At 43.1% G+C, this 14,808-nt stretch overlaps 1 long non-coding RNA gene across 1 annotated transcript; it reads left to right on the top strand.

The window, feature by feature from the left end:
* Window positions 1-4,945: 4,945 nt before the first annotated feature.
* Window positions 4,946-11,593, top strand: LOC119938972. Its single transcript, XR_005454636.1, has 3 exons — window positions 4,946-5,029; window positions 6,898-7,132; window positions 11,469-11,593. It is a non-coding gene; the product is annotated as an uncharacterized LOC119938972 (long non-coding RNA).
* Window positions 11,594-14,808: the final 3,215 nt, after the last annotated feature.

The raw sequence follows: 14,808 nt of genomic DNA, 5'->3' as shown, positions 1-14,808 counted from the left end.
GTTTTTATTTAATTTTAAATCACTTTTGAAGTGCTGCCGCTTTTAGGACTCTGAAGAGAACAGCACAACTGGGAGTTTTTAATATCTGAGAGTTCATCTCGTTCTTTCTTTTTATTGCCGGCCCCTCCGGAGCTGCGAGGGACTCAGGAGGAAGGGGAGTTTGTTGTTGTTGATGGTTTTTAGTGCCTGCATTTTTTAAAAATATTTTCAAACCCTAAACTGCTTTTTCTGCTCCGAGTCCAGTTTTAGGAGTTGGAATTTTGGAAATATCCAGGTTGAAAACTGTCCCAGTTTCCATTCAGGGCCCATCTCACTTTCCCTTCCTCTAGGGTGGATGCTTTTAGGGGTCTTGCTGAATCTTTGAAACCTGTTCTCTTGTAATGGTCAAGCCCCCCAAAACGTGTCCCCTTATTCTCAAAATGAAAAGTTGGCAGAGACAGTGAAGATGTGTGTGTGTGTATATCTCATATACATCATATACCAATATATACCTATCAATATTCTAGTCATGGCCTTCACCTTCAAACCTTTGACCTAATGATAACTTTTCAGAAAGTAAGTCATATATTCGGTGTTTGAAACAGACTTTTTTATTGGTAAGGAGAGAGGAATTTTTTTTATTTTAATTTAGTATTTATCCTATCCTTGATGGTTACATGGTTTCATCTTCCTTATCTTTTCTGTTTTGTGTTGCAGGAAATTGAATGTGTGATATGAAATGGAAAATGTCATGAATTTTTTTCCCTATATTTTAATCAACAACAGAATGTAGGGCAACATAAGTATGAAGTCATAAAAAAATACCAAAAACATTGATTACTGAAAGTATTAGCAGCATGAAATTTGCAAGATTACACACCCTGGGTAGTCATTGCCAATTGCTATATTCTAGAGTAACAGTAATTCTCACTTGACATATTGGTTTTAATTAAACATTTCTTAGGATGTCTTAGTATCTTTAAGCCACCCTTAAACCTTTAGCTCTTTGTGGACAGGAAATTCATTCATTCACTCAGTTGTATTTATTGAGTGCTTACTGTGTGCAGAGCACTGTTCTAAGTGCCTGGAAATTACAATTCGGCAACAAATAGTACAGTTCAGCAACAAATTCATTCATTCAATCATATTTATTGAGCACTTACTGTGTGCAGAGCACTGTACTAAGCGCTTGGGAAGTACAAATCAGCAACATATACTGACAGTCCCCACTCAACAACGGGCTCACGGTCTAGAAGCGGGAGACAGACAACAAAACAAAGCAAGTGTGTTGCCAACTTGTACTTCCCAAGCGCTTAGTACAGTGCTCTGCACACAGTAAGTGCTCAATAAATTCGATTGAATGAATGAATGAAGTAGACAAGTGTCAATACCATCAAAATAAATAGAATTATCGCTATATACACATCATTAATAAAAGAAAAGAAAAGAAAATAATGTGCCTTATGTGTCTGTCGTACTTTTTCCAGTTGCTTAGTACAGGGCATTGCACTCAATAAGTGCTCAACAAATAAAACTTAGAGAAAAGAGTACGGGCCTGGGAGGTGAAAGATCTGGGTTCTAATTCTACATCCACCACTTGCCTGCTATGCAACCTAGGGAAATTCACTTAATAATTTTGGTATTTGTTAAGCGCTTACTATGTGCAAAGCACTGTTCTAAGCACTGGGGAGGATACGAGGCGATCAGGTTGTCCCATGGGGGGCTCACAATCTTAACCCCCATTTTCCAGATGAGGTAACTGTGGCACAGAGAAGTTAAGTGACTTGCCCAGAGTCACACAGGTGACAAGCAGCAGAGCCGGGATTTGAACCCATGACCTCTGACTCCCAAGCCCGTGCTCTTTCCACTGAGCCACGCTGCTTCTCACTTAACTTCTCAGTGTCTCGCTCCTATTTTGCATGCAAAATAGGGATCCGTTACCTGTTCTCCTTCAATCAATCAATCAATCGTATTTATTGAGCACTTATTGTGTGCAGAGCACTGTACTAAGCGCTTGGGAAGTACAAGTTGGCAACATATAGAGACAGTCCCTACCTAGAGGGAAATTAGACTGTAGAAGGCAGGCAACATGTCTACCAACACTGTTATACTGTACTCTCCCAAGTAATAATAATAATAATAATGGTGTTTGTTAAGCACTTACTATGTGCAAAGCACTGTTCTAAGCGCTGGGGAGATACAAGGTGATCAGGTTGTCCCACGTGGGACTCAGAGTCTTAATCCCCATTTTACAGATGAGGGAACTGAGGCATAGAGAAGTTAAGTGACTTGCCCAAGGTCACACAGCTGACAAGTGGCAGAGCCGGGTTAGAACCCACGACCTCTGACTCCCAAGCGCGGGATCTTTCCACTGAGCCACGAAGTACTTAGTGCAGTGCCCTGCACAGAGTAAGTGTTCATCATCACCATCATCAATCGTATTTATTGAGCGCTTACTATGTGCAGAGCACTGTACTAAGCGCTTGGGAAGTACAAATTGGCAACATATAGAGACAGTCCCTACCCAACAGTGGGCTCACAGTCTAAAAGGGGGAGACAGAGAACAAAACCAAATATACTAACAAAATAAAATAAATAGAATAGATATGTACAAATAAAATAAATAAATAAATAAATAGAGTAATAAATATGTACAAACATATATACATATATACAGGTGCTGTGGGGAAGGGAAGGAGGTAAGATGGGGGGATGGAGAGGGGGACGAGGGGGAGAGGAAGGAAGGGGCTCAGTCTGGGAAGGCCTCCTGGAGGAGGTGAGCTCTCAGCAGGGCCTTGAAGGGAGGAAGAGAGCTAGCTTGGCGGATGGGCAGAGGGAGGGCATTCCAGGCCTGGGGGAGGACGTGGGCCGGGGGTCGACGGCAGGACAGGCGAGAGCGAGGTACGGTGAGGAGATTAGCGGTGGAGGAGTGGAGGGTGCGGGCTGGGCTGGAGAAGGAGAGAAGGGAGGTGAGGTAGGAGGGGGCCAGGGGATGGACAGCCTTGAAGCTGAGGGTGAGGAGTTTCTGCCTGATGCGCAGATTGATTGGTAGCCACTGGAGATTTTTGAGGAGGGGAGTGATATGCCCAGAGCGTTTCTGGACAAAGATAATCCGGGCAGCAGCATGAAGTATGGATTGAAGTGGAGAGAGACACGAGGATGGGAGATCAGAGAGAAGGCTGATGCAGTAGAAGTGTTCAATAAATACCATTGATTGCCTACCCCGGGAGCCCCATGTTAAGTGGGGACTGTGTCCAATCTGATCATCTGCTACCAATTCCCAGCACTTAACACACTGCTTGTCGCAGACAAAATGCTTCACAAACCCCAGAAGTATTATTATTACTACTATGTATTGGCCCAATACACACAGCAATCCCCAACTGCGTGTGTCCCAACAAGCATAAATGAAACCCCCTTATCCAACAATAGAGAAGCAGCGTGGCTCAATGGAAAGAGCTTGGGAGTCAGAGGTCATGGGTTCAAATCCCCACTTCGCCAATTTTCAGCCGTGTGATTTTGGACAAGTCACTTCACTTCTCTGTGCCTCAGTTACCTCATCCGTAAAATGGGGATGAAGATTGTGAGCCCCATGGGGGACAACCTGATCACCTTGTATTCTCCCCAGCGCTGAGAACAGTGCTTTGCACATAGTAAGAGCTTAACAAATGCCATCAGCAGCAGCAGCAGCAGCAACAAAGTAGGTGAAGAGATGTAGCATTAGGGATTTGGGTCTTTATGCGGGACATAAAGCCCACATAGGCTGAATTTTGAGGGGCTGACAGTGAACATCCTGAGTGGGCAGGAGGCAGCTCTGGATAGCAGGAATAATAGTGATTTATTAAACACTTACTGTGTGCAAAGTAAGGGGCTTGAGGGGCTCACAATGTAATACCAGCCAGTATCTAGGAATGGAAAGGCTCTATCCTGGTCCTCTTTTCAGATTGTGAGCACCACGCAATAGAGATTGGGTCTAATTAATCAATCAATCAATCGTATTTATTGAGCGCTTACTGTGTGCAGAGCACTATACTAAGGGTCTAATTCCCACCTATGCATTCTTAATAATTACCAGGACTCATCCGGCTGCCAGCAGACAATAAGTATTATCATGAGGTTCCTTGGAACAATTTCAAGATTAGGGCTCAGCACAGAGACCTGGAGACCCAAAGTGTTGTAGGTGAATCAGAGGACAGGCTAATCCCAAGGCTCCAAGGAGGAGACCAGCTACCATACTAGCGATCATCATCATCAATCGTATTTATTGAGCGCTTACTATGTGCAGAGCACTGTACAATGTGATGTGTGCTTTGATAAACAATGCTACCACAGGTATTCAATATGTTCCTTGGAGATCCCTGAGAGAAATGGAAGTCTCCAAAAGAATAATGCTACCTGAGGAATACGTCTGTCTCCCCCTTCTAGACTGTGAGCCTGTTGTTGGGTGGAGACCATCTCTATATGTTGCCAACTTGTACTTCCCAAGCGCTTAGTATAGTGCTCTGCACACAGTAAATGCTCAATAAATACGATTGAATGAATGAATGATAAGGTTGGGGTTAGGACAGAGCTAATGGTGTCTTCATTGGTGGTCAGAGGGAGGCCACGGCTGCCATGGGAGAGAAAAAGAGTGAAGCTTTTCAGGTCCTGTTTCATTCAGGCCCTCGACCCTATTCCTGTTTTTTTTTTTCCAGTCAGTCAATAAATAATAATAATAAATTATTATTATAATAATAATTATTAATCAGAATAAAGTGAAAACTTCCCGTGTGCAGAGCACTGTACTAAGTGCTTGGGAGACTACAGTATAACCATGTAACGCACACATTCCCTGCCCACAATGAGCTTTCAGTCTAGAAGGCTGAGCTTACAGCTTTCCTCCCCTCAGAACTCTGAAATATTTCCTATTCTGTGATGCAACAGTCAAAACTGATCCACTGTTATGGCAACCATGACACACCATTTCAGTGCTCGAGAAGCCTTAGGGAAGTCTCGTATTCCTGCTGGCAGACTGAAGAGAGGAGGACCTTAAACACTTCCTCTGTCAAAGGTCAGGTCAACAATGATAGATAAGGATTGGGGTAAATAAAATGATAATAATGATAAATGCAAGATAAGGAGAACTTCTCCAGTTGCTCACAGAAAGGAATGTTTCAGAATCTTTGCCAGACAGGCCACTTAAATTCATCACAAAAAGAATAATATCTTCATTTAGAATCACATATCTCCAAGGATTTCTAAATGGTCTGGTTAAGGCTACTGTAAAGAATTATGTAATAATGATCATTTAGCTTTTACAAGTTGCTTTCTCAAAGTACTAAAAAAGAAAAATCACTTGTTAACATTACAACTACTCTAGGTATTAGCCTGGATGAAAATAATGCAACTACGTGACAATGTACACCTATACTGGATAGAGCGTGGGCTTGGAAGTCAGAAGGTCATGAGTTCTAATCCTGCCTCTGCCACTTGTCTGCTGTGTGACCTTGGGCAAATCACTTCACTTCTCTGGGCCTCAGTTACCTCATCTGCAAAATGAGGATTGAGACTGTGAACCCCACATGGGACAAGGATGGTGTCCAACCCAATTTCCTTTATCAACCCCAGCGCCTAGTACAGTGCCTGGCACATAGTTAAGTACTTAATGAATACCATAATTCTTATTCAGACTACAGGATCTAAATGTCTGTACTTTTATGGCTTAGAGACAAGAGGGAGAAGGAATTAGAAGTCCTTGGGGATGAGGAAAGCACACAGTTTAGAGCATTCAATAAGTGCTCGATAAGTGTTCAATAAATATCACTGAAGGAAAGATAGGGGAAGACTGGGCAAGATAGAATGGGGGAAAATGGGAAAATGGAGAAGCCACATAATGGATTTGTACCTTAAGAATAATAATAATAATAATAATAATAATAATAATAATAATAATAATAGCATTTATTAAGTGCTTACTATGTGCAAAGCTCTGTTCTAAGTGCTGGGGAGGTTACAAGGTGATCAGGTTGTCCCAAGTGGGGCTCACAGTCTTAACCCCCATTTTACAGATGAGGTAACTGAGGCCCAGAGAAGTTAAGTGGCTTGCCCAAAGTCACACAGCTGACAAGTGGCGGAGGCAGCATTTGAACCCATGACCTCTGACTCCAAAGCCCGTGCTCCTTCCACTGAGCCACGCTGCTTCTCTCCAATCCAGGGTCTTTGGGCTGCTTGGGGACCAATGGTTACTTATGATCTACTATTCCAGATTAGTAGTAGTGGTGGTAGTAAAGATATTTATGAAGCACATTTTGTGTGCAGAGCACTCTATTAAGCACTGCGAAAGAAAGGGGACAAGTTGGGCAAAATAAAATTGTGATCCACATCAAATTAAGAAGTGATCCTCTGTGCTTTCCACAGAAACAGAGGGGCAGGGTGAAAAGTGGCTGAGTTTCAGGGACACAGCAATGTGAGAAGCAGCATGGCCAGGATAGAGCACAGCCTTGGGAGTCAGAAGGACCTGGCTTCTTATCTCAGCTCTACCACTTATCGGCTATGTGACCTAGGGCAAGGCATTTAACTTCTCTGTGCCTCAGTTATCTCATCTGTAAAATGGGGATTAAGACTGCGAGGCCCATGTGGGGCATGGATTGTATCCAACCTATTTATCTTGTATCTACCCCAGAGCTTAGTAGAGTGTCTGGAACAGAGTAAGCACTTAACAAGTATCATAAAAAGAAAATACGAGAGTGCCATACGAGAATTTCTACTAAGACTATGAACACCAAGTGGTACAAGGATGGTGTCCAACCTGATTTACTTGCAACTAACCCAAGTGCTTAGAACGGTGCTTGACACCAAGTATGTGCTTAACAAATACCATAATAATAAATAGAAGAGGAGGCGGAATAAGTCATCTTTAACTTGTTTTTCTTTCTAAAGCAAGCAGTGAGGAAGAGAAGAAATATCAAGCTATATTGTGCTGTAGGAATTCTTCCAGGTCTACAGTACAGAAACGATGCCACTTCCAATGATGACAACCAGAGAGAGAGGACTTCCTCTGAGAATCCCTTTGATATACAGAAACCTATCCATCAGTCTTTCAATGTTCAGGATCATTATTCAAGTAGCTATTCCAGATTTTGCTGGATACGTCAGAACTCCTCCTGCAACCTAGGTAATGCTTATCCAGTGACCTTTGAATTCCTATGATGTATGCTATTTTGCACTTATGTACTTCTCCACACCTCAAAACATAGAGTAGGTATCTCTTTTGCTGGCTTTACCTCGGCCTATCAACTCCCACACTATGGGGTCCCTCAAGACTCTATTCTGGGGTCCCTTATATTCTCAGTTTACACCCATTCCCTTGGAGAAAAGCTCTGAATGCTTCAAATATTTTTTCCACAAGGATGACTCCCAGGTTTCCCTCCATAGTCCTAGCCCTTCCATCTCTACAATCGCATTATCTCCTTGTGTCTCTGGGAAATCTTTACACCAAGGTCCCGCTGGCATCACAGGTTCAACAAGTCCAAAACTGAACTTAACTTGCCTTCTGAAGCCTCTCCTCTCCTCCCTGCGACACCACGATTTCCCCAATCTCTATGCCCACAACCTTGACTTTATTCTTGACTATTCTTCCAATTCATATATTCAGTCAAACACCAAATCCCGTCCATTTTTTCTTCACAACACGTCCAGAATCTGTTTCCTCCTCTCCATCCAAACAGCCATCAGAATGGAACAAGCACTCATCATATTCCAACTCAACTATTGTAACAGCCACCTTGCAAGACCGGTCTTCAGTCTCTCCTCTCTCTCCAGTCCATACACCATTGTGCTGCCCAGATCACTTTTCTAAAACATAATTATGCCCACATCTCCCCCAAACTTCCAACTGTTACCTATTCTTCTCCACATCAAGCAGAACGTTCTGACCAACGGCTTTAAGACTTTAATCAGCTCTCCACCATTTTATGCTCACTCCTCTTCCACTACAACCCAGCCCTCACACTTTCATCAAATCAGTTTATTCACTGTGCCTCTTTCTCCTTTCCCCTTGGCCAGAATCCCTTTCCAGCCTGCCAGCAGACCAATGCTCTCTACTATCCAAAACCCTTCTGGAAAAAAAATCACAACTCCTCCAGGATGTCTTCCCTGCTTAGTCTCATCTCTCAACACTATTTCTTCCACATCTCTCATTTCAGCACTTCCCCATCTCCTAAACACTCGGGTACGATTCCCAGCCTCCTTACTACAGAGGGTATTTGGTATCAGAGTTCAGGAAAACCTTAAATGAATTTTGTTGATAAGGTAGAGGTTAAAATTAATGACTAAATGAAATTTGGGAAACTATGATCCATATTTCCCCAACACGAAAGAGAGTTGAGAAGTACCATATTGAATGCAGATGAACCGCTGCAGACTGTGAATACGTTATCAAAAAAAAGAGAGGATATTGAAACGTAGACCAAACCCATTCATTAATGAATACCAATGACCTAAATGCACATAAACTTCATTTAGAGGCAGACATATTGGACGGTGTGGCCTAAATTATCAAGATTAAAAAAAAACACAATGAATAAAGATAAACCGTGTGTTTAACTCTGAGACAACAAGCAGCTTGGAAGGCATTAAATATAATTTTCAGCACTTTATGTTTGCACGCCCTCATGTCTCACTTAAGGAAATTAGGAGTCGGCCTGAGTTATGACTTTCTGCTTCTCTTGCACTAGAGATGCAATTCCATTTGGATCTTTAATTCTGGAGAATATTTAATTTTTTTAAAAAGTTGTTTGCTTTCTTTTTAATACCCAGAAATCATAGCTCCTAGGATAGATTTAGCAATTCTCCCTTTTTATAAAGGGAAAAAAAATTCCAACTTTAGGTTCAAATCGATGGCAATCAATTTGATAAAAACAGTGCCAAAGGCAAAATAAAAACAAGTACAGAACAAATAACAGAAAGAGACAGATATCCAAGTTTAAAAGATAGATGTAGGGAGCTGGCAGAAGCAAGTAAAAACCTACCTTTTTAAATGTTTGGAAGGTCAGGTAAAGTGAATTAGTAGAGGAAATGGGAAAGAGAATATGGGGAGAAGCTGGTGTCGGTGATGGTGTTGGAGGCAAGTGAAGGAAACACAGAGAAGTGTTTTACATGGGTGGGGCAGAAAGTGCAAACTGGGAAAGTGAGGAGGAGAAATGAGATGTGATGGTATTGGATAGTGAGCAGCCATCCTGTGGAAAGACCACAGGTCTGGGAATCAGAAGACCTGGGTTCTAACCTTGGCTCTGCCACTTGCCTGCTGTGGGACCTGCTGCCTGCTATGGGGCAAGTCAGTTTCTCTAGGAGTCAGTTTCCTCATCTGTAAAATGGGAATTAAATACCTGATCTCCCTCCCCCTTAGACTGTGAGTCCCATGTGTGACAGGGACTGTGTTTGACCTAATGATCTCATATCTATCACAGAGCTTAGTATATTTCTTGCTATGTTACTACATACAATCACTCATGCTACCCTGACTGGATTACTACATAGCATCCTTCCTGACCTCCCAAACTCCTGTCTCTCCCCACTTCAGTCTATGATTCACTCTGCTGCCTGGATTATCTTTCTACAGAAATGGTCTGGGAAGTCACCCCCCTCCTCAAAATCTCCAGTGGTTGCCTATCAACCTCCATATCAAGCAAAAACTCCTCGATATTGGCTTCAAAGCTCCCCATCACCTCGCCTCCTCCTACCTCATCTCCCTTCTCTCCTTCTACAGCCCAGGCCGCACACTCCACTCCTCTGCCGCTAACCTTCTCACTTTGACTCATTGTCGACTGTCCCGCTGTCGACCCCAGGCCCACGTCCTACCTTTGGCCTGGAATACTATCCCTCCTCGAATCTGCCAAACCATCACACCTCCCCCCTTCAAAGTCCTACTGAAGGCTCACCTCCTCCAAAAGGCCTTCCCAGACTAAGCACCCTTTTTCATCCAGTGAACAACTGCTCTCCCCATCTTCAAAGCCCTTCTGAAGTCACATCTTCTCTGGGAGGTCTTCCCTTCTCTCTCTCTCTCTCTCACTCTCTCTCTCTCTCTCTCTCTCTCTCTCCCTCTCTCCCTCTCTTCTCTCTCTCCCTCCCTTTCTTCTCTCTCTCTCTCCCTTCTTCTCTCTCTCTCCCTCTCTTTCTTCTCTCTCTCTCCCTCTCTTTCTTCTCTCTCTCTCTCCCTCCCTTTCTTCTCTCTCTCTCTCTCCCTCTCTCTCCCCACTCTCTCTCTCCTCTCTCTCTTTCTCTCTCTCCCTCTCTTTCTTCTTCTCTCTCTCCCTTTCTTCTCTCTCTCTCCCTCTCTCTCCCCCCTCTTTCTCTCTCTCTCTCTCTCTCTCTCTCTCTCTCTCTCTCTCTCCCCCTCTCTCTTTCTCTCTCTCTCTCCCACACCCTTAACCTCCCCAACTCATTCACCCACCTACTCATCAGCCACTTCAGCACTTCTGCCATCCCCCCAAACACTTAAGTGGTTCACCTTCCCTGTTGCATGTTATCCTCTATTCCTTCCTCCTTCCCACAATTTTACCGTCTCGCTCTCTCTTGCCTGTTAAACTGTAAACTCTCCCAAGCCCTCAGGTATGGTATTCCTGCCTGGAGTAGATACTCAGTAAATGCTATTGATCATTTAAAAGTTTATAAGACCAAATAGGAAGGACGCCCCAAGGTATCAGAGAAGATACTGTTGTTGCGAGGGCATGAGCAGAATTGCCATGGGTAGAGGCCACTCCTATCCTTTTAAAAATTGAATAATAAATGAAATTCCTGAAAATAAGGATGATGAATGTTCCACGGTGAAAAGTCGTGAAATCGAGTTAACAGACTAGTGATTTGAAATTCCCAACCAAAGTATTTTTAATGGTAATGACAATGTGGCTACTTCCTCTTTTGTTTCATCCTAGTCCCTACCAAAAGCTGTAGTTTCATGTGATCACTTTCTCTTGCTATTTATTCCTCTTTCTCCAAGATTTCTATACAATCGCTAAACGCTCTCAACTCAGGTTTAAATGAGAAAACACCTCTCCAATCATACGTTCATTACACTCCTAGATGGGAAGTGATGTAGCCTTTTCAAATGTATTTTAATTCTTCAAAATACAAACTTTTCTCTTAAGGAAAGAAGCATAACCTAACCTGTCTGGACCAGTGGGTAAGGCAGGAGATTAAAGCCAGGGTTTCAAGGAGTCAGGAGGCCAAAAGAGTTAGTGACACTTCTGAAGCATTTAACAAAACACAGGAGTTGCCATGGTTTCTGGGACAGTTGGAAAGGAACACCAGCAAAATTTCACTCCAGCTAATAAATCTATGCAAGGCATCATTAATTTTCCTCTAGGAAATGAACCTCACAGTACGATTAACTCTCTAAAGCATTTCTGCCTGCATTTTTGCACACACGACCCAGTTCATAAATGGATGCATGTATAATTTTTAAATACATGTCTTTAAAGTGTTGTAATTATGAATCGTGTTTTTCTTCCCAGGTGAACAGTGGGACTTCTTCCTATTTACAGAAATGGAAAAATGGATTATTATTATTATGACAACATGAAAAGTACATTGTTACTATGACAATAAAACGGAGAGCAAATGTCGAGATTCACATTCATCGTGCTTTCCTTTGTCTTCATTTGAACAAACTCATTAGAAGATTCTGTTAAATTGAAAACATGTACGCTTCACACGAAATCATGGGGAAATCAAATCAATCAATCATATTTATTGAGCGCTTACTGTGTACAGAGCACTGTGGGAATGATACCACTATAAAATACAGGGAGCAAAAGGGAATCAAAGGCAGCCCAAAACCTTTGAACATCAGGCTCAAAGTTGCATAAGAATTCTTGCTCTATTTTGCAATATAAAGTATGTGAACGCTCTGACTGGGAGAGTTTCTAAAGTGACCACAGGCTGGGAAGAGTTTCGGCTCTGGTTCTAAGCCTGATGGATGTTGAACTGTGTCTCTACCCAGACAGACTTTAGAGGCTTAATTGTTCCAGCTGTTACGATGTTTTTAACTTTTCAACCCATCGGTTGGGACTTCACGACACCAGTCTTTTTTATCGCTCTGGTTCAAGAGGGTGTGGTGGGAAGGAAAGCGATAAAGTCTGTGATTGTGCAGAAGTGCCCAGCCTTGGTTCAGAAACCAATCCCCACATTGCCACTCTGAGGGAAGGCCCAAGACAGACAGAGGAGATGGAGGACCTCAGTTCTAATCCCAGCTCCGCTAGTTGTCTGTGGATGACCTTGGACAAGTCACTTAACTTCTCCGTGTCTGTTTCCTTATCTGTCAAATGGCTATTCAATATCTGTTCTCCCCCACCCTCTCACTGTGAGCCCCATGTGGGACAGAAACTGTGTCCAACCTAATTATCTTGTATCTACCCCAGAGCTTAGTGCAGTGCTTGACATATAGCAAGTGCTTAACAAATGCCACTATTATTATTATCATCATTATCACTATGATTCTGACATCTTTCATCATCATCATCATCATCATCAATCGTATTTATTGAGCGCTTACTATGTGCAGAGCACTGTACTAAGCGCTTGGGAAGTACAAATTGGCAACATATAGAGACAGTCCCTACCCAACAGTGGGCTCACAGTCTAAAAGGGGGAGACAGAGAACAAAACCAAACATACTAACAAAATAAAATAAATAGGATAGATATGTACAAGTAAAATAAATAAATAAATAAATAGAGTAATAAATATGTGTCATTTTTCAACCTTCATTCTTCATTCTTTCAACCTAAGACACGTGATGAGTGAGAACAAACTCAAGCAATGGGGTTGATGAGCGCTTAATGTTTGCAGAGCACTGTACAGTGTTTGAGAGAGTGTCACACAATGGATCCCTGCCCTGAAGAAGCTTACAGTCTAGAAGGAGAGCCCAACATTAAAATGAGTTACAGAGAGGGGAAATAGTAGAGTATATAGTTTCTCTGGGGCTGTGGGGGGGAAATACTAAGTGTTTAAGATCCGATGCATAAGTGATATTTAAGGGAGGTCAAATAAGGGAAATGCAGGGTTTGTCAGGGAAGGCTTCATGGAGGAGAGGTGATTTTATTAGGGCTTTAAAGGAGATGGGTGGTCTGTCCGCTATGAATGGGGAAGGACTTTCAAGTCAGAGAGAGGATATGGGCAAGGCACTGGCCATGAGATAGACAAGATCAAGGTATAGAGAGTGGGTTGACGTTAGAGGAGTGAAATTTGCGGTTGAGTTGTACTGAAGATAAGTGAGGAAAAGCAGGAAGAGAAGAGATGACTGAACGTCCGTGACTTCAGATTCGTGATGCTTCAGGTCCTGCCAGCTTAACTGGGGCATTGATAAGTGACTAAAATTTTAGGGCCCTGACAGTTTTGGGTTTTTTAAATGGTATTTATTAAGTGCTTACTACGTGTCATCCACTGTTCTAAGCACTTGGGTAGACCCAAGTTAATCAGTTCGGACACGGTCCCTGTTCCACCCGGAGCTCACAATTTAAGAAGTCGGGAGAACACATAGTAAATCCCCATTTTGCTGTTGAGGAAACCAAGGCACAGAGAAGTTAAGTGACTGGCCCAAGGTCCCACAGCAGGTCAGTGGCAGCAAGTCAAGACTAGAACTTGAAATTCCTGACACTCCAACCTATGGTTTCTCCACTAAGCCACACTATGGTACAGGCGGCCTGGAGAACCAGTTCTGGAGATAGTCAATCAATCAATCGTATTTATTGAGCGCTTACTGTGTGCAGAGCACTGTACTAAGTGCTTGGGAAGTACAAGTTGGCAACATATAGAGACAGTCCCTACCCAACAGTGGGCTCACAGTCTAAAAGCCAAGGGGTGGATGATTTCTAGCAATCAATAAGACTTCGACCGTAGGAAAGCTAGGGGTCAGTCAATGACCGATATGGTCAAGACTGCCACACCAGGGAATCTCGATCAGGGAATCTGGGAATCTCGACTCACTCCAATCCACGCCATTCCTAGCTGGCACTGGGAGACATAGAGGGCTTGAAGCAGTGGGGCCTTGTGAAAAAAGCCCGTTCCCCCCAGTCAGAGGACCTGGGTCCTAGTCCTGGCTCTACCACTTACCTCCTTTGGGGCCTTGGGCAAGTCAATAACAATAATAACTGAGGTAACTGCTAAGCACTTACTATGTGATAGGCACTGTACTAAACGATGGGGTGGATACCAGAGAAGCAGTGTGGCTTAGTGGAAAGAGCATGGGTTTGGGAGTCAGAGGACCTGGGTTCTAATCCTGGCTCCACTACTTGTCTGTTGTGTGACCTTGGGCAAGTCACTTAACTTCTCTGTGCCTCAGTTACCTCATCTGTAAAATTGGGATTCAAAGTGTGAGTCCCACGTGGGACAACCAGATTACTTATATCTACCAGAGCACTTAGAACAGTGCTTAGCAAATTGTAAGCACTTAACAAATATCATAATTATTATACAAGCAAATCAGACTGGGCATGGTCCCTGTCCCATATGGGACTCACAGTCTCAATCCCCATTTTACAGATGAGGTAACTGAGACACATTCATTCTTTCAGGTGTATTTTTATTGAGCACCTACTGTGTGGAGAGCACTTTACAAAGCACTTGGAAGAGTACAATATAATAGTAAAGAGACACATTCCCTGCCCACAGTGAGCTTACAGTCTAGAGAAGTGAAGTGACTTTCCCCAGATCACATAGCAAAGTGATGCCACTATGCCATGCTGCTTCAGTGCCTCAGTTTCCACATCTGGAAAATGAGGATTCAAAACCCGTTCTCCCTCCTACTTAGCTTACGAGTCCTATGTGGGACAGGGACTGCATCTGACCAGGTTA

Source organism: Tachyglossus aculeatus, chromosome 17 (assembly GCF_015852505.1).
Source record: "Tachyglossus aculeatus isolate mTacAcu1 chromosome 17, mTacAcu1.pri, whole genome shotgun sequence".
NCBI lineage: Eukaryota > Metazoa > Chordata > Mammalia > Monotremata > Tachyglossidae > Tachyglossus > Tachyglossus aculeatus.
Note: the sequence above shows the minus strand (reverse complement) of the source record. Positions and strands in the feature narration are given on the sequence as shown.